The sequence below is a fragment of the Solanum lycopersicum genome, chromosome 10 (genome assembly GCF_036512215.1).
Source record: "Solanum lycopersicum chromosome 10, SLM_r2.1".
Lineage (NCBI taxonomy): Eukaryota > Viridiplantae > Streptophyta > Magnoliopsida > Solanales > Solanaceae > Solanum > Solanum lycopersicum.
In genome coordinates, this window is record NC_090809.1 from 26,477,962 (window position 1) to 26,496,911 (window position 18,950).

The 18,950-nt window shown below is 36.4% G+C and overlaps 1 long non-coding RNA gene across 1 annotated transcript; it reads left to right on the plus strand.

The window, feature by feature from the left end:
• Window positions 1-4,596: 4,596 nt before the first annotated feature.
• On the plus strand, window positions 4,597-9,270 carry LOC101259592 (uncharacterized). Its single transcript, XR_183186.5, has 2 exons — window positions 4,597-4,844; window positions 9,031-9,270. It is a non-coding gene; the product is annotated as an uncharacterized lncRNA (long non-coding RNA).
• The last annotated feature ends 9,680 nt before the right edge of the window (window positions 9,271-18,950 follow it).

Here is an 18,950-nt window from a genome sequence, read left to right on the forward strand (position 1 = left end):
AGATTACCATCACATCTACTAACAAATGCATAAGACGCAGACAAACGTTCTAGTTTAAAACATCAAAAATACCATATATTCACGAGACATCATCAATCAATTTAGCAAAAGGTATATAAAATATATACAAGGAAAAGCCTATCTTTTAAATTAATGTTGATTATACACTTTTAAGGAATAGACCATGCTCAATTAATCAATTACACCACGCATTATCCCAAGTTATATGGTACAATCCATTTATCATCTAGATAGATTTTTTTTTCTTTCAAGGTCTTAGCTTATCTACAAAAGAGCGCTTATAGATTTTAAATTATATGCAGTTATGAAGCCAAGTTGTTGATCAAATCAAAACATACTTAAAATGCAAATAAGGATTTCTCAAGATATTTGCATTGCTCCAATTCTAGTGAAATAAGGAGAAACATAAGTGTGAAAATTTTACCATATTTACCAAATAAGAAGGATACGTTGAAAAATATGGTCCTTTGTTGAAATTTAAAAGGCTACTTTTCTTAAAGAATCCTCATTCAGACTCTATAGTTGCCTTTAATTACCCTTTTCAAATTTCCTAACACTATAATCATGAAAGCTTTCTCTCACTTTATTTTCCCACGTAGGCATCACATATGGTTTTAAACATCATTACTTTGCCATCTTCAAGTATCACTTGAAGTATAACACTAACAAAGATTTTAATGTTGTTGTTATGGGGTATGATAACCAATATTTTTTCTCATCTACTAGGAAGAGACTAAGTCACGGTACGAACATGCTGCTTATCAATAAAATGACCAACAATTCTATGTTGAGATATCATTTCAGACATAACTATTGTGTGTTATTTTCACACTATGGTCATTTCGATTCTTCAATATGTCAAATTAAATTTGGTCAATTATATTTCTTTTTTATAGTAAAAGACGTCATGAGGTCTTTTTTTTAATTAAATTTGGTCAATAATATTTTTTTTTCAATCAAAGACCGTGAGGGTCTCTTAAGACATTTATTAAAATTTTATGAGACTCGTCTGTTTCCCCCTTTCATCATAGGGAAACTCAGTTTGAAACCCTAGTTTTTTCATAGGCGAGATGTATTTTTGAATGAAACTCTCCCTCTCTATATAGATTTTCGAACAAGCAATTTTGGAGCTTATATTTTTTTAATTTGAAAAGTCTCATCCTTAGTTAACAATATTACTGCATTAATAGTTTGATGTGAGATTAAAAATTGTCTTTTCAGTCATCTCCTTGTTTAAATCAACACCTGATTGGCACCACAATTACCTCTTTTTAGTTATGCCTTCAGAAGAAACAAACTTTAAGAAGAGTATTCTTTATTCGAATCAACCTTCAAGATTGAATGTCCTACTCAGGGGTGGTAGCCTAAAATACAGTTTCAATTTGAGGCCTAAAATATAAAAAAACTTCGAACAAACATCTGGTTCTACCGATACCCTTAACGATTATTGTGTTTTGTAACCTTAGATTTGCATTGTATTAATTGATTCTCGCAAATTCTTTTGCTTTAAGCAATGTCTCGTAATTCCTTATCTTATGTTTTTTAAGCTAGTATCTAAAAGTATTTGTTTTGTATTAATATAAGGAATTACGTGTATTTGGGAGATTCTCTATAATTCACTGACAGGTCGTGGCAATAGATATTAATACTCATTATTATGTTTCAACTGAAATATTTTGTATTAGGAAGGTGCTCAAGTTTGTTGGTAGAAAGAGTTTCATCGGCAACATGTCTTTTATGCAGAAGGCTAAATTTTGCATGCCTCAATAATAAGGAATAGAGCAAAAAAGTATCACCCATAATAGAATCCATATAAGTCAGTTTAACCACCAAATACCAAGTTTATGTTTGTGCATGTGGTACATACCTTATTTGTTTGTCATCAGTTTGAAGCACGATAAAGACACATTTGAATAGAGGAACTAGAGTTAAAGTCCAAAAACAAAAGAAAAAAATCTATTCTTAGTCACCGAATGATGAATGTCTTCTGTAAATGTGCTCTTGTAGACATAGAGAGGGGAAATACCGAGATCATCATACACTACCCTAAGACTTTGATAAGCCAGAATCAACATATCTACCAACACTTCTATAATAGATAAACCTAAAGATGGAAATAGGTGCAAGAAAGATGTGAAAGAAAGCATCATACAGACACCTTCTCTGTAATTCATTGAAAAGTCATGGCAGTTGACATTAGTACTCATTATTTTGTTTCATCTATAATTTTGGTCTTTCATAAATGATTCTTTCTTCTCACTCACTGTAATGTGAGATTACTTGATTAATTGGTATCTCTAAACTGTTTTATAGTATAAGATGTGTAGATTGTAGTATCTGAGTGAAAATCAAAACCTAAGAAATAAATTGTAATAAATTAGAAATTCATATAGGCAATTTCCCCTCATTGAGAAGCTCTAGTTATGTATAATTATTAAGGATGCTTATGTTGTAATTGTAGATTTGAAGAATTAATATCAAATCATTTAAGTTGTTGTTGTTGTTTCTATCTTGCATTTTAGATTTCCAATTTCCCGCATTTTTCTTGAGCATAGATATGAAGATTTTCAATATTTAGAAGTAACCATACTTTCGAACTAGCTCACAATGAGTTGTGATATAGGTTTCATTGGATCCTGTTGGATTTTATTTCCCCTGAATTTCTTATCATAAATAGGTTTTCCTTGTAGGAAAATGTTTTGGATTGACTAATCCTTTTCTTGTAGGAAAAGGTTTAGGACTCTATAAATAGAGGCGTTTCTAACTTAATCAGCATTCACAATGTAGTCTTAAGGGCTTTGAGAGTTTTTGTTAGGGAGAAAATTTGTGGGTCACAAGCTTGATACGTTATCACTTGTGTGAACCTCCCAAGTATTCCGAGTGAATTGGTTGAGGTTGTTTCTCTCTGTATTTCGTACTCTTATATTTATAGTGGATTGCTCATTTCCTTTGTGGACGTAGGTCAATTGACCGAACCATGTTTAATCTTTGTGTCTTTTGGTATATTTCTTGTTGTCTTCTTATTCGTGGTCTTTTGAAGTTTGCTTTGCTAGCTTCTGCATTTACACCTGCTTATTTTCGATCCTAACAAGTGGTATAAGAGACAGATTCAATGATGAAGTCAGGTTCAGTGGTTCGATAATCGATTATTGAACCAGGTTAGAAATAGGTGTTCATCTTGACGGGTGTAGTTCTAGCTGCAACCTTTTTGACAGTAATGAAGATTTTGTTTGAGAAATTGTTGTAGAGAGGTTCTTTGTGTTGAGATATAAATTTCGCAAAGGAGATTATGGAGAGGAGAAACAAGTTGTTGAAGATTAAATCAAGAAGGTGGACAAATTTATTTTTTCAGAAATTCAGGCCAAGGGGGAGATTTTTTGGGTTTTATTTGCCCTAAATTTCTTATCATAAATAGGTTTTCCTTGTAGGAAATTTTTTTTGATTGACTAATCCTTTTCTTGTAGGAAAAGGTTTAGGACTCTATAAATAGAGGCATGTTCCTTCTAACTTAATCAACATTCACAATGTAGTCTTAAGAGCTTTGAAAGTTTGGTTAGGGAGAGAATTTATGGGTCACAAGTTGGATATGTTATAACTTGTGTGAACCTCCCATGTATTATGAGTGAATTGGTTGAGGTTGTTTCTCTCTGAATTTTGTACTCTCATATTTATAGTGCATTTCTCATCTCCTTTGTGGACGTAGGTCGATTGACTGAACCACGTTAAATCTTTGTGTCTTTTGGTATATTTCTCGTTGTCTTCTTACTCGTGTTCTTTCGAGGTTTGCTTTGTGGCTTACGCATTTACACCTGCTTATTTCCGGACCTAACAAGTGGTATCAGAGCTAGATTCAATGACGGAGTCAGGTTCAGTGGTTCGATAATCGATGTTTGAACCAGGATAGAAAGATGTGTTCATCTTGGCAGTGTAGTTCTAGCAGTAACCTTTTTGACAGTAATGAAGATTTTGTTGGAGAAATTATTTCAGAGAGATTCTTTGTGTTGAGACATAAATTTTGTAAAGGAGATTATGGAGAGGAGAAACAAGTTGTTGAAGATTAAGTCAAGAAGGTAGACAAATTTATTTTGTCAGAAATTCAGGCCAAGGGGGAGATTTGTTGGGTTTTATTTGCCCTAAATTTCTTATCATAAATAGTTTTTCCTTGTAGGAAAATGTTTTGGATTGACTAATCCTTTTCTTGTAGGAAAAGGTTTAGTACTCTATAAATAGAAGCATGTTCCTTCTAACTTAATCAGCATTCACAATGTATTCTTAAGCGCTTTGAGAGTTTTGGTTAGAGAGAAAATTTGTGGGTCACAAGCTTGATACGTTATCACTTGTGTGAACCTTCCATGTATTCCGAGTGAATTGGTTTCTCTCTGTATTTTGTACTCTTATATTTATAGTGGATTTGCTCATCTCCTTTGTGGACGTAGGTCGATTGACCGAACCACGTTGAATCTTTGTGTCTTTTGGTATATTTCTCGTATCTTCTTACTCGTGATCTTTTGAGGTTTGCTTTGCTAGCTTCCGCATTTATAGCTGCTTATTTTCGAATCTAACAAATCCATGTAGCTATTTAATTAGAACTAACTAAACAGGATAGTCTTCCTCTTCTATCTAACGCATAATGTTTAATACCTTCTTCTCTCTCTACCTTATGCTTCCATATTGTAATAGAAATACAGTCATAATGTTCTTTGTGAAGAAATCTCTCTGGTGAAGCTCGTTGGGCTTTCGACAACAAATTTCTTGGGCATTGATATCTTTTACGTAAGTTGAAGCTCTACTGGTCTTTCGACAACAAATTCTTGGATGTAAAGGTGAATAAATTTTATGTTTTCTCTGCTAGTTAATGATTTCTAAGTCCCCGTTGAATGATTTTTGAAAAATTGTAAAGAATGATATATGGGTTTGTCCTAAATATATATTATTTGTTTTAATATAGGTCTGTCACATAATCTAGGATTATAGTTTGTATTTCCTGTTTGGTGAAGATTTGCGAACTGTTAAGCAATTGTCTTTGAGAGGGTGAATTTCAGTTTTATGAGAGAAATTTCTATTGTAGTTTTCCCCCTTCAAAATCACACAGGGCATATCTCAGGTAAAAAGAAGTCTAAGATACTTGTCATCCTTTTCTATACAAAAACTGATATGATGGACTGATCAGATTTGAAAAACTCAAGTTACAAATCCACTAAAGAGGATTGTCCAAATTTGTTTGTTTTCACAATCACCCAAAAAGAGACCAAAATGAATTTTTACATTTAAAAAAATACAGAGAGTTTCTTGACAATCGAGACTGTCATCACAATCAACGTCCAAAGGGCCAACTTTGTTTATCGATGCTGAACGAGATGAATGGGACAATGCATAAGTTATTACTATAAGTGTTTTACTTGAATGGGACAATCTGTTACTTGTGACTTATTAAGAATGATTATGATTTTCCTTAAGTTACCATAAGATTTGCTGTTAAAGCTTACTTGTTATTGAAACTTTTTTAAGTTATGCTGATTTCATGTGTGTCAATTTGTAGAATTTGAACATTTACTAATCATGTCACATATCTGTGTAAATGAAAATTTAGATACTTAATGATGTAGCAAAATTACTAGTCAATGGGCGAGTTGATTACTTTGCTTAAGAAGTAGCAACACATCAATCTGAAAAAGCTCTCAGTACTTGTAATAGTTGGATTGGTGTTTCGACGGTAAGTCAAAATCATACTAGTGCATATTATAAAATTGTGAATTCTTTTTATCGTAGTAGAGAATAAAGAGATTGTGTCTTCCCATCCTCAATTTTTCTGAAATTTCTAGTATTAATTGGGGTATATTTTGTTCTTCATATTATTTGTTTGAGATGTGCCTTATTTTTATTGAAGTAGATTAAGTAAAAAGTGTTGATTGGTGCTATCTTGTCCTCAATACTTAAAGAAAATAAAACTTGAAGTTGCAATGATATGATTTTTTCATTTCCGTGTCAAATATGTTGGGCAAGAGTCTAGAGTAATTATTCCTACAATTTGTTTGTTGACAATCAAACCTGACAGTCCTAACTAGATAGTGTAGAATATTGGAAATAACAAATGTAGTCTTAGGCCAACTTTTTTTGCCAAGTCGAGACTCGCCCGATTCCTGATGATGCCCCTGTCTTTATCACTACTTTTCAACTGAGGTCGTTCCATGTCTCCATTTTTATTTGGTATATATAGTATAATGTGATAATATTAATTTAGAAAGTTATGTAGAAAATAAGTATGTTTTATGATATTGTGGTAGTGTACCAATATTATTGCGGGTTTGGTGAGAATCCAAACCTTTTCTTTTATGATTGATCATAACTGTTTTTTTTGGTGTATTTTGATGAGATTGTGAGAAAATAGAAGGTGTTATTATTACTGTTATTAATATATGGTGTCATCAGTAATGCAAATTAGTGAAGGTACATGTTTCACTGGAAGATTCTTCTTCCTCTATATAGATTTGTCTATGTACGTATTAATTGGAAGAATTTTTATGCTAGAGTCTAAGAGAATTTCACTGAATGTACTTCATGTATGTGTTTGAATTTATTCCGTCTACCTTTTGATGTTAATATCCATTTCAGGGGTAGCTACTTAGATGAAGATTCAGGTTACACTATTTGTTCATGATTCTGTTGTAATTTTGATTGTAAGAGCATGTGATATGTGAACTCTTCTAATCAACAGTGTGTATGTATTAGTGCAATCGTGACATGTCCGATTTCTTTAATAGTCTAAACTCTAAAGAGAATCATATAAAAAAAGTTCAGCTTATACAACAAACATTACACATTTGGCCAAAAAAATAATACACAATATGAGGTATTTGGTCTACTATTACACAATCTCTTGCGAATTTATTTATTTTTCTATTGCGACTCTTTTTTTTCTTGCTCTTATTCTTCATTTTCCTATTGATGGTGATGTGGAGGATTAAACCAAAGACCTTCCATGAGTTACTACAGTTTAGTACAGTTTACGTTGGATGTTCAGTGGATGATTTTCTTTGCTAGCTCAATGAAGATGTGGGCATTGTGCAGATTTTTTTTTTGAGCGAATTATGCTTAATTTTACAGATTATTATTGTGATGTTTTTAGAGTACTAGCTAAAATCTGCAGAAATTTTTGATTGTGTTGAAATCTGCAATTTAATTTTGAAGTGTAATGTATTAATTATGGTGCTTATTTATGGTGAAATTGTATTAAAACAACACAACTTAAACCTATCCAAATAGAATAGTCTGCTTGAATAGGATAAGGATTCAAATTTTCATAGAGACCTCTATGATACCTCTCAGAGAAAGAATCAGGGAGTATGTTTGATTCTTTTCAACTTTTTCTTCCTGAAATTCGTCAGACCCAATTTTTCTAAAACAAGGCTTCCGTTAGCCAATATGGACAGCTGCTGGTAGGTGTAAATTGTTGTAGAATGTCGGAGTTATGACTCCATTTAAATAGGAAGTTAACCGTACAGTTTGCCTCTCTATATTTGTGATTGCACTTGAAGATTTTCAGTTGATTTGTGAGCCTTTGAAGGTCCTGAATACACTGTTGGTGTACCAATGGAGGGTGGCTGTTGTGAGTCTATACCCATGTTGCATGCCCTAGTCCATCTTTATCTCTTATTATTTCTTGTTTCTCCATTGGAAGGTTGGATTTATCAAGCTCATAAATGAGTTGTAAATGATCAATTAATCAAGTATCTTGCACTTCCAAACTATTTGGTGTCAATATATGACTAAAGCTATTCCTCTATATTTTCATCCATTTAATTTTAATACTGGAAATTCTCTAAAAGTTCTCCAACTCCTACATGTATTGCCATATAGACATACAAGTTTCTACAAACTACAACAATACATCCAGTATAATCCGTTCTAGGGAGTGTAGGAGACATACCTTACCCCTATCTTTGTAGGGTAGAGAGGTTCTACTAAACTAAAAGTGTCCCCGACAGGCACCATATTTAATGTAACAGTAATAACAACAACTAAACCTTAATTTGAACTAGCTGTCACTTTCCATATGGTTTTTTTGCTTCCATTATCTTCTATTATTATCTAAATCCGCATTGGTTCAATAAATCATAGGATCTTTCAGATAGCCTCCTTCTGTTTGATTTTATTTCTACCTTGTCCTCTTTAAGCACCTTAAACGATCATAATGTCACACCTACAACAAACTTATTCAACATGGTCAAACCATCTTCGGTGATAGTTTTTCTCATTTTTATCATTTATGTCCAATCTGATGCAGTTGTTTCCAGATTTGTCCATTCTTGTTCAAATGCATAGCTTCTCATGCAACCATTCTGTAAAATTTTCTTACTTTGTTAGGCACTGCATTCAATGAAAATATCTTTGTATCTCTACCCACTGTTCTCACACTTGTAACTGCTCGTTTGGACTATCCTTTATCGTATTAATATTTGATATGGATTCTTTATTTTCAAACTACTTTACTGGCATTACCATATGCTTTCTATAGTTCACTAAGTATCATGTACATTACCTTCTCGCTGTAAGAATTTCTACAAATCCTAACAGAAGTCCTCTGTTTTTACAAGAATACCAATCATGAACATTACACGTACATGATGGTGACTAGTTTGGTATTTCTTTTGTTCCTTTGTTCTCTGGTTTGGTAACAAAACTGATAGAACTAGCTTAAGGTAGTTGTTCTGGTCGGAGAGGGATGTATGGTATTCTTTACATCGTTTCCAGTTGTGTTGAGATGCATGCATTTATTTTGGGATTATAGACTTCTAACTCCCCAGGTTGAAACTTCTGGCAGCAAGTTGCGGAAAAGTTTTAGATTAGTCCATGCTCCATGTATATAGTTAAATGATTTTTGAGTTTATTGAGTTTATATGTATATCTGACATATAAAGTAATAACCTTGTAATATATGACTACTGTGGATCCATAAAACTTTTGCGAAAAAATTGGTAATTTATTTATATTTTTTCTAATTGTATGTAGGCGATGAAACCGAAGAAGGCTATCAAAGCAGTAATGAAGACGTAACATAGAAGCTAAGATATTGTCAATGTTAACTTTACTGATGTTTGTGTTTCACCTTTTTTTGAATGGTAAAAAAGTACTTGTATATTTTTTTAGAGAAAAGACATAAAGTGATAAAAAGACACCTTAACTATGCAGGTATTCTATTACCACCCTAAACAATTTCGAACATATATTATTACATCATTTTTCGATCAATTTCAGACATTAAATGACAAGTCTTATCACACACCAAACATTATGTGACATGTGTTAATTTAATTTTGAAATATTTTTTTAAATTTTAAGTTTTTTTATTTCTCTTACTTTTTGACTTATTTTTAATGTTATTACTTTGATTTTAATTTCATTTCAGTTTTTTATGCATCTTCCACCTCTACTTTCAAGCTCCCTCCATTTTCTTTCTTTCTGCTTCTACTTCACCTCTCACTGTCACCTTACCCCACCCCACATCAAGTTGAGACCCTTCATTTTCTCTCTTTTCTTCTTCATATTCGGTCAAATTTCTTACTTTTCAAAAATTATATTATTTTCTAGAATTTGTTGAGTTATGGATAACAAAACTACTTATTTTTCTAAGAAAGATCAAAATTTTGAAGGTATCATCATTTAATTTATTTCATTTGCATATAAATTCAAAACATGAAGTGATAATTTTTAAAGTATAAGAATTCTCCAAAAATTGAAAAAGTTTTTAATTGAAATTTGGATACAAAACAAAGTAACCCATACTAATCATCTTGAGATTTAATGAGTTTATCAAATTGTTCAAAATATAATAAAATATCTAAATATAATTTTAAAATTGAAGAGAGTTAAAGTAATAGTAAAATAAAAGCGATGTGATGTTATGGTAAAAAGTGACATTGAAAGTGATAAGTTAATGAAAATGACAATGAATTTTTGAATAATGAAGGAAGAAAGAAAAAGAAAAAATAATAAGGAGAAAAACTTAAAATAATTAAAAAAATTAAAATTATATTTTATAGCAAAATTTTTGTAAAAATAAAATTTTATTCGTTTTTTAGTTTGTTCACGCTCTTTAAGAGAGTGCATACACTCTCCATGCCAGGTGGATCAAAAATGATGTAATAATATCAATTCAGGATTGTTTAGGGGGTAATAGGACACTTGAATAATTTAGGTTTCTTTTTGAAAATTCGGGACGACTTCAAGTATCACTTTATGTCTTTTCTATTTGTTTTATTGATAGTAGCCAACAATGGTTCTTGAATTATAATTTTGGTAATGAATATTTCTTCTTGTGAACGATTTATGTGTATTTTATGTTATAAAAGTATTGCAATAGCTCAATAATATAATATTTATTGAAGTGTATATACACACACACATATGTTGCAATAGTTTAATAATAACTGTTGCAGTACCCTGTAATGATCGTTGCATTACCATGTAACGACTATCATATTACTTTTATCCGTAATAATAGCCTTCAACTAGCGTCACAATAGAATTAAAAGGTTTTTGAATAGAAAGAAAAATTGTAGTCATAACCTCAAAATAACTAACGCATAAAACTATTTTCCAATGGTTCATAACCGTACCAATATGATACAATGTTTTGGCAAATTATTAAATTGAAAACTGTGGCAAAAGGTCTATCTACTGCTATGGTTTTCTGAACTGTCGAACATAATCGTACCAACAAATTTCTTGCTACGCGATCTATTGTAACGGTTGCATTAACCATCGCATTAGACTTATGGCTATGGCTGGCAGTGGTATCGATACCGAGAGAACGAACTTAAATGTTAAATATACGGACGGTAACAACCTGTTTAGTCGTTTTGAGTAGCATATTTTATATCTAGAAAAACTGGCTGGAACGACGGATCCCATGACGGACCGTCATGGGCACGACGGACCGTCGAGGGGGTCTCGTTCCAAAACACTTAGAATTCTGAAATTTGGGTACTGAAATAGACTCTCTGAACTTAATGACGGAATGGCAGGACGGACCGTCACTGGCGTGACGGGCCGTCAAAGGCGTGACGGGCCGTCACAGATCCTTTAGTGAAATTTAGTCTCTGAACATTGTGACGGAAACAGCAGGACGGACCGTCGCAAGCACGACGGGCCGTCACAGACTGCGTAATCCAAGGCTGGGTCGGATTCCTGTTTAATATTTTAAGGGGCGTTTTGGACTATTCCTGCTATAATTATAAATCTAGTGGGTTAATGTTAATAATTTAACTACTGGAGGGTTAAAGGAGATAACCTTTTAATGGGTTAATTCATCATCTTTTATACTTAATTATATGCTAATTAGGGTTAAAGAAAAAGGGTTTGAATAAGAAAGATAGAAAGAATAGAGAGAAGAGGGAGAAACGATCGAGAGAGAGAGGAACGAAGAAAAAAGCAAAGATTTTGAGGATTAGCTTGCTTGATCACAATTCTTCGGTGGAGGTAGGTTATGGATTTTATGCTATTCGTAGTAAACTCTTAATAGTGAATGATATGTATTGGGTAGTATTGTAAACCCTTCTATATGCTTAATTGTGGGTTTGCATGATGTGATGATATAATTGTGATGAAATAAGCATGATGAAGCTATTGAATCCTAAATCTTGAAAGTCTCTTGTTAATGATGATGCCTTGGTATAAAAGAAGGCTTGATGAACTAAAAGAATGAGGTTAGGGGATCGGGTGTCACGAACCGACACGTAGTAATAGGGGGATCGGGTGTCACAACCGACATGTAGTAATAGGGGGATCGGGTGTCACGAACCGACACGTAGTATTAGGGGGATCCAGTGTCACGAACCGACACGTAGTATTAGGGGGATCGGGTGTCACGAACCGACACGTAGTATTAGGGGATTAGAGTGTCACGTTCCGATACAAGAGAAATAAAGAGAGTGAATCTTGAATTATGGTAATATACTCAGATTTAATGAACCTATTTTCCTAAATGAGTATGATGGGGAGGCGTGAGTCCTCATTGATGTGCTTGGTGTTGTGACCAAGGGTTATGGTAATTGTAAATGCCGCATGTTGAGTATGGTAGTTGATTTTATGATATTATCTGATATATACTGTTTTTCTATTTTGAGTTGGCCGATGATATCTACTCAGTACGTGTGTTTGTACTGACCCCTACTTGTATGTTTCTTTCTTTGTTATTTGTGGAGTACAGCAAACGTACCGTCGTCTTCAACTCAACCGCAACTCTAGCCAGTCTTCATTACACCGGATTTCAGGGTAAGCTAACGCTTCTAGCTTGGACTGGATCTTCTTCTTTATGTCTTGATGCCTTGAAGTTCCAACATGGACTAACTTTTTATTTATTCTAGCTTTGTAGATACTCTTAGAATTAGTAAATTGGAGGATAGATGTTCTTGTGATGATGACTTCCAGATTTTGGGGATAATGATAAGTTTTGAGTTTTAGAAGTTAATTATTGATTTCGTTAATGAGTTTTTAAGTCTTCCGCATTATTTTCTATTTATTATGTTTGAAATGTTTGGGTTCAGATTGGTTGGTTCGCTCACATAGTAGGATAAGTATGGGTGCCACTCGCGACCCGTTTTGGGTCGTGACAAACTTGGTATCAGAGCATTAGGTTTGTTGGTCTCATCACACAAGAACGAGTCTAGTAGAGTCTTAAGGAACGGTAGGGGGACACCTTTACTTTTCTTTGAGAGGCTATAAGACTTTAGGAAAATTTCGTTCTTTCTTTCTTTCGTGCTATTACTTGGATCCAATTGGTATCTAGGTGATACAGATTGGTATCTGACCATCTTCACTCTATTTCGCAGATGGTTAGAACTAGAGCAACAACCGCGCCATCACCGGCAAGACAAGAGGCATCTGAGGCAGCCACTGAGACTGTAGCTCCAAGAGGAACAGTGGCAAGAGGCCGTGGTAGAGGTCGTAGGAGGATATCCTCTAGAGGAAGAGGACAAACACCTGGCCCATCTAGTACTAGGGCGGTGACTTCTCCACCTACTGAGGAAGTAGTAAGAGAGGGTGAGGAAGGGGAAAGTGAGCAAGTGCAGAATGAGGAATTACCACCCCAACCTACCCCAGAGATGATTAATCAGGTTCTTGCTTATCTTAGCGGGTTAACTGATCAAGGCCAGACACCTCCAGTGTTTTCTGCACCAGCGCCTCAGGTTCCGGGAGTACAACATGCAGCTGCTGTGGCTCCCCGCATGGATGCCTCATTGGAATGACAAGTGATCAACATGAACTCTTCAGTAAGTTCTTGAAATTGAAACCTCCAGTCTTCAAGGGTGCTGAATCTGAGGATGCCTATGATTTTCTGGTTGATTTTCATGAGTTACTACATAAAATGGGCATAGTGAAACGATTTGGCGTTGAGTTTGTAACCTATCAGTTTCAGGGAAATGCCAAAATGTGGTGGCGGTCACATGTTGAGTGTCAACCCGCATAGGCACCACCTATGACTTGGGCGTCGTTCTCTAGCTTATTTATGGAGAAGTATATCCCCCGGACCTTGAGGGATAGGAGGAGAGATGAGTTCTTGAGCCTAGAGCAAGGTACGATGTCGTTTACTGCGTACGAGGCTAAGTTTCGTGCATTATCCAGGTATGCCACCCGGCTTTACTTTAGTCCACAAGAGAGGATTCGCCGTTTTGTGAAGGGGTTGAGGTCAGATTTGCGGATTTCAGCTTTACACGTAGCGGCTACAGCAAAATCCTTTCAGGAAGTGGTAGACTTCGTGATAGAGGTGGAGGGAGTGAAGCCAGATGACTTCACCATGGCATCGACATTTAAAAGGTTTCGTAAGGTAGTTGAGTTTAATGGTTCTTACTCCAGAGGGCAGGGTTCAGGAGGTTACCCAGCCCGACCTATCTAGTCTTCACTATAGACTGTAGTTGGGGGTCCACCGCAGACCGGCCAACATTTCTCTGAGTTTGGTGGTTATCCCCAGACTTTGTTATTCTCACAGGGACCTATGCTTGAATCCAGAGATGTTATGGATGTGGAGAGACTGGACATATTAGGAGGAATTGTCCAAAACCGAGTTACAAACCCCCAATAATCAGAGGTAGAGGTGGTCATGGAAGAGGCCGTTATTTGGGAGGACGTGGTGGCCGGGATGATGGTGGTCACCAAAACGGTCGGGGTAACGGGCAAACTGGAACTACTGCAGCGCAACATGGTAGGGGCAACGGGCAAACAGGTGATAGGGCCCATTGTTATGCTTTCCCTGGGAGATCCGAAGCGGAGACATCTTGTGCTGTCATCACAGGTAATCTTTTGGTTTGTGATTGCATGGCTTCTGATTGTTTGATCCTGGATCCACATTTTCTTATGTATCTTCCTCATTTGCTAATGGTCTTAATTGACATTGTGAATTGCTTGACATGCCTATTCGTATTTCTACTCAGGTGGGTGAGTCTGTGATAGTTGAAAAGGTGTATAGGTCTTGTCTTGTGACTTTTGTGGGGAGCAATACTCATGTAGACTTGGTTATCTTAGAAATGGTTGACTTTGATGTAATTCTGGGTATAACTTGGCTTTCTCCAAATTTTGCAATCTTAGATTGTAATGCTAAAACTGTAACGTTGGCCAAGCCTGGGACAGAGCTGTTAGTGTGGGAGGGTGACTACACTTCCACTCCAGTTCATATCATCTCCTTCCTTCGCGCTAAGAAAATGATTAGAAAGGGTTGTTTAGCTTTCTTGGCACACCTCAGGGATGATACTACCCAAGTACCTTTGATTGAGTCGGTTTCAATAGTCTGTGAGTTTTTGGATGTGTTTCCTGCAGACCTTCCTGGTATGCCACCGGATAGGGATATCGACTTTTGTATTGATCTAGAGCCGGGTACTCGCCCCATTTCCATACCCCCTTATAGGATGGCTCCCACTGAGTTAAGAGAATCAAAGGCCCAACTTCAAGAGTTGTTAAGCAAAGGCTTTATTAGACCAAGTGCATCCCCTTGGGGTGCTCCTGTTTTGTTTGTAAAGAAGAAGGATGGGAGTTTTCGGATGTGCATTGACTACAGACAGTTGAACAAGGTAACTATTAAGAACAAGTATCCTCTTCCTCGCATCGATGATTTGTTCGATCAGTTACAAGGTGCTTGTGTCTTCTCTAAGATTGACTTGAGATCCGGTTATCATCAATTGAAAATACGGGCAACGGATGTGACCAAGACTGCTTTTCGGACCAGATATGGGCATTATGAGTTCTTAGTAATGTCTTTTGGGATTACGAATGCCCCTACTGCTTTCATGAGCTTGATGAACGGGATTTTCAAGCCATATCTGGATCTCTTTGTCATTGTATTCATTGATGACATATTGGTATACTCGGAGAGCAAGAAAGAACATGAGGAGCACTTGAGAATGGTATTGGAAATGTTGAGGGAGAAAAATCTTTATGCTAAATTCTCTAAGTGTGAGTTTTGGCTAGATTCAGTGTCCTTTTTGGGACACGTGTTTTCTAAGGATGGAGTGATGGTGGATCCCTTTAAGATTGAAACATTGAGAAATTGGGTAAGACCTACTAATGTGTCAGAAATAAGGAGCTTTGTTGGTTTTAGCCAGCTAGTACCGTCGATTTGTCAAGGGATTCTCTTCTATTGCTTCACAATAGATGAACTTGACTAAGCAGAACGTTCCATTTGTATGGTCGGATTAATGTGAAGAAAGCTTTCAACAACTCAAGACCTTGCTGACTACGACACCTATCCTTACCTTGCCAGTAGAGGGTAAGAACTTCATTGTTTATTGTGATGCATCCTATTCTGGTTTGGGTGCAGTGCTAATGCAAGAAAAGAATGTAATTGCTTATGTTTCGAGGCAATTAAAGATGCATGAACCTAACTATCCGACCCACGATTTGGAATTGGCCGCAGTTGTGTTTGCATTAAAGCAATGGAGACATTATCTATATGGGGTCAAGTGTGAAGTCTATACGGATCATCATAGCCTACAGTATGTCATTATTTAGAGGGATTTGAATTTGAGACAGAGGAGGTGGATGGAACTACTGAAGGATTATGATGTTACCATCTTGTATCACCCAGGAAAGGCTAATGTTGTGGCAGACGCCTTAAGTAGAAAAGCAGGGAGCATGGGTAGTTTAGCCCACTTACAAGTTTCTAGACGCCCGTTGGCTAGGGAGGTTCAGACTCTGGCTAATGACCTCATGAGGCTAGAAGTAAATGATAAGGGAGGGTTTTTGGCCTGTGTGGAGGCAAGATCTTCCTTTCTTGACAAGATTAAGGGAAAGCAGTTTAATGATGAGAAACTAAACCGGATTCGAGATAAGGTATTGCGAGGAGAGGCTAAAGAAGCAACAATCGATGAGGAAGGTGTTTTGAGGATTAAGGGAAGGGTATGTGTACCCCGTGTCGATGATTTGACTCACACTATTCTCACTGAGGCTCATAGCTCAAGGTACTCTATACATCCTGGTGCAACCAAGATGTATCGTGACATAAAGCAACACTTTTGGTGGAGTAGAATGAAGCGCGACATTGTTGATTTTGTTGCCAAATGTCCTAATTGTCAGCAATTAAAGTATGAACACCAGAGGCCCGGAGGAACACTTCAGAGAATGCCAATTCCTGAATGGAAGTGGGAGAGAATTGCAATGGACTTCGTGGTTGGTCTTCCAAAGACAATGGGTAAGTATGACTCCATTTAGGTGATTGTTGATAGGTTAACTAAGTCTACTCACTTCATTCCGGTTAAGGTGACTTACAATGCATAGAAGTTAGCCAAACTTTACACTTCAGAGATTGTTCGATTACATGGAGTTCCATTTTCTATCATATCAGATAGAGGTACGCAGTTTACTTCTATGTTTTGGAAAACATTGCATGCTGAATTGGGTACTAAGTTGGATCTTAGTACCGCATTTCACCCTCAGACCGATGGTCAGTCTGAGCGAACGATTCAACTGTTGGAGGATATGCTTCGTGCATGTATGATAGAATTTGGAGGTCATTAGGATAACTTCTTACCCTTAGCAGAGTTCTCATACAACAATAGCTATCACTCAAGTATTGATATGGCCCCATTTGAGGCACTGTATGGGAGAACATGTAGGTCTCCCATTGGGTGGTTTGATGCATTTGAAGTTGGACCGTGGGGTACTGATCTTCTGAGAGAATCGTTAGATAAAGTGAAATGCATCCTTTTAGCGGCTCAAAGTAGACAAAAAGAATATGCAGATCGAAAGGTTAGGGACTTGGAGTTTATGGAGGGTGAGCAAGTCTTGCTGAAGGTTTCGCCCATGAAAGGGGTGATGCGGTTTAGTAAGCGAGGTAAGCTAAGCCCAAGGTATAATGGTCCATTTGAAGTTCTGAAGCGCGTGGGGGAGGTAACTTATGAATTAGCCTTGCCCCCAGGACTGTCCGGAGTGCACCCAGTATTTCATGTGTCTATGTTGAAAAGATACCATGGGGATGGAAACTACATCATTCGTTGGGATTTAGTTCTGCTTGATGAGAATTTGTCTTATGAGGAGGAGCCTGTTGCTATTCTAGATAGAGAAGTCCGCAAGTTGAGGTCAAGAGAGATTGCATCCATCAAGGTTCAATGGAAGAATCGACCAGTTGAAGAATCCACTTGGGAGAAGGAGGCTGATATGCAAGAAAGATACCCACACTTGTTTACAGATTCAGGTACTTCTTTTCGCCCTTATTTCTTTTCTTGTGATCGTTCGAGGACGAACGATGGGTAAATTGGTATCTATTGTAACGACCTGTTTAGTCGTTTTGAGCAGCAGATTTTATTTCTAGAAAAACTGATTGAGATGACGGATCCCATGACGGACCGTCATGGGCACGACGGACCGTCGAGTGGGTCTCATTCCAAAACACTTAGAATTCTGAAATTTGGGTACTAGAATCGACTCTCTGAACTTTGTGACGGAATGGCAGGACGGGCCGTCACAGGTGTGACGGGCCGTCACAGGTGTGACGGGCCGTCACAGATCCTTTAGTGAAATTTAGTCTCTGAACTTTGTGACGGAAGAAGCAGGACGGACCGTCGCAGGCACGACGAGCCGTCACAGACTGCATAATCCCAGGCTGGGTCGGATTTCTGTTTAATATTTTAAGGAGCGTTTTGGACTATTCTGCTATAATTTTAAATCTAGTGGGTTAATGTTAATAATTTAACTACTGGAGGGTTAAAGGACATAACCTTGAATTAATTAATGGGTTAATTCATCATCTTTTATACTTAATTATATGCTAATTAGGCTAAAAGAAAAAGGGTTTGAATAAGAAAGATATAAAGAATAGAGAGAAGAGGGAGAAACGATCGAGAGAGAGAGGAACGAAGAAGAAAGCAAAGATTTTGAGGATTAGCTTGCTTGATCACAATTCTTCGGTGGAGTTAGGTTATGGATTTTATGCTATTCGTAGTAAACTCTTAATAGCGAATGATATGTATTGGTTAGTATTGTAAACCCTTCTGTATGCTTAATTGTGTGTTTGCATGATGTGATGATATAATTGTGATGAAATAAGCATGATGAAGTTATTGAATCCTAAATCTTGAAAGCCTCTTGTTAATGATGATGCCTTGGTATAAAAGAAAGCTTGATGAACTTAAATAATGAGGTTAGGGGATTGGGTGTCACAAACCGACACGTAGTAATATGGGGAATCAGGTGTCACGAACCGACACATAGTAATAGGGGGATCGGGTGTCACGAACCGACACGTAGTATTAGGGGGATCGGGTGTCACGAATCGAGACGTTGTATTAGGGGGATCGGTGTCACGAACCGACACGTAGTATTAGGGGATCGGAGTGTCACGTTCCGACACAAGAGGAATAAAGAGAGTGAATCTTGAATTATGATAATATACTCAGATTTAATGAACCTATTTTCCCAAATGAGTATGATGGGGAGGCGTGAGT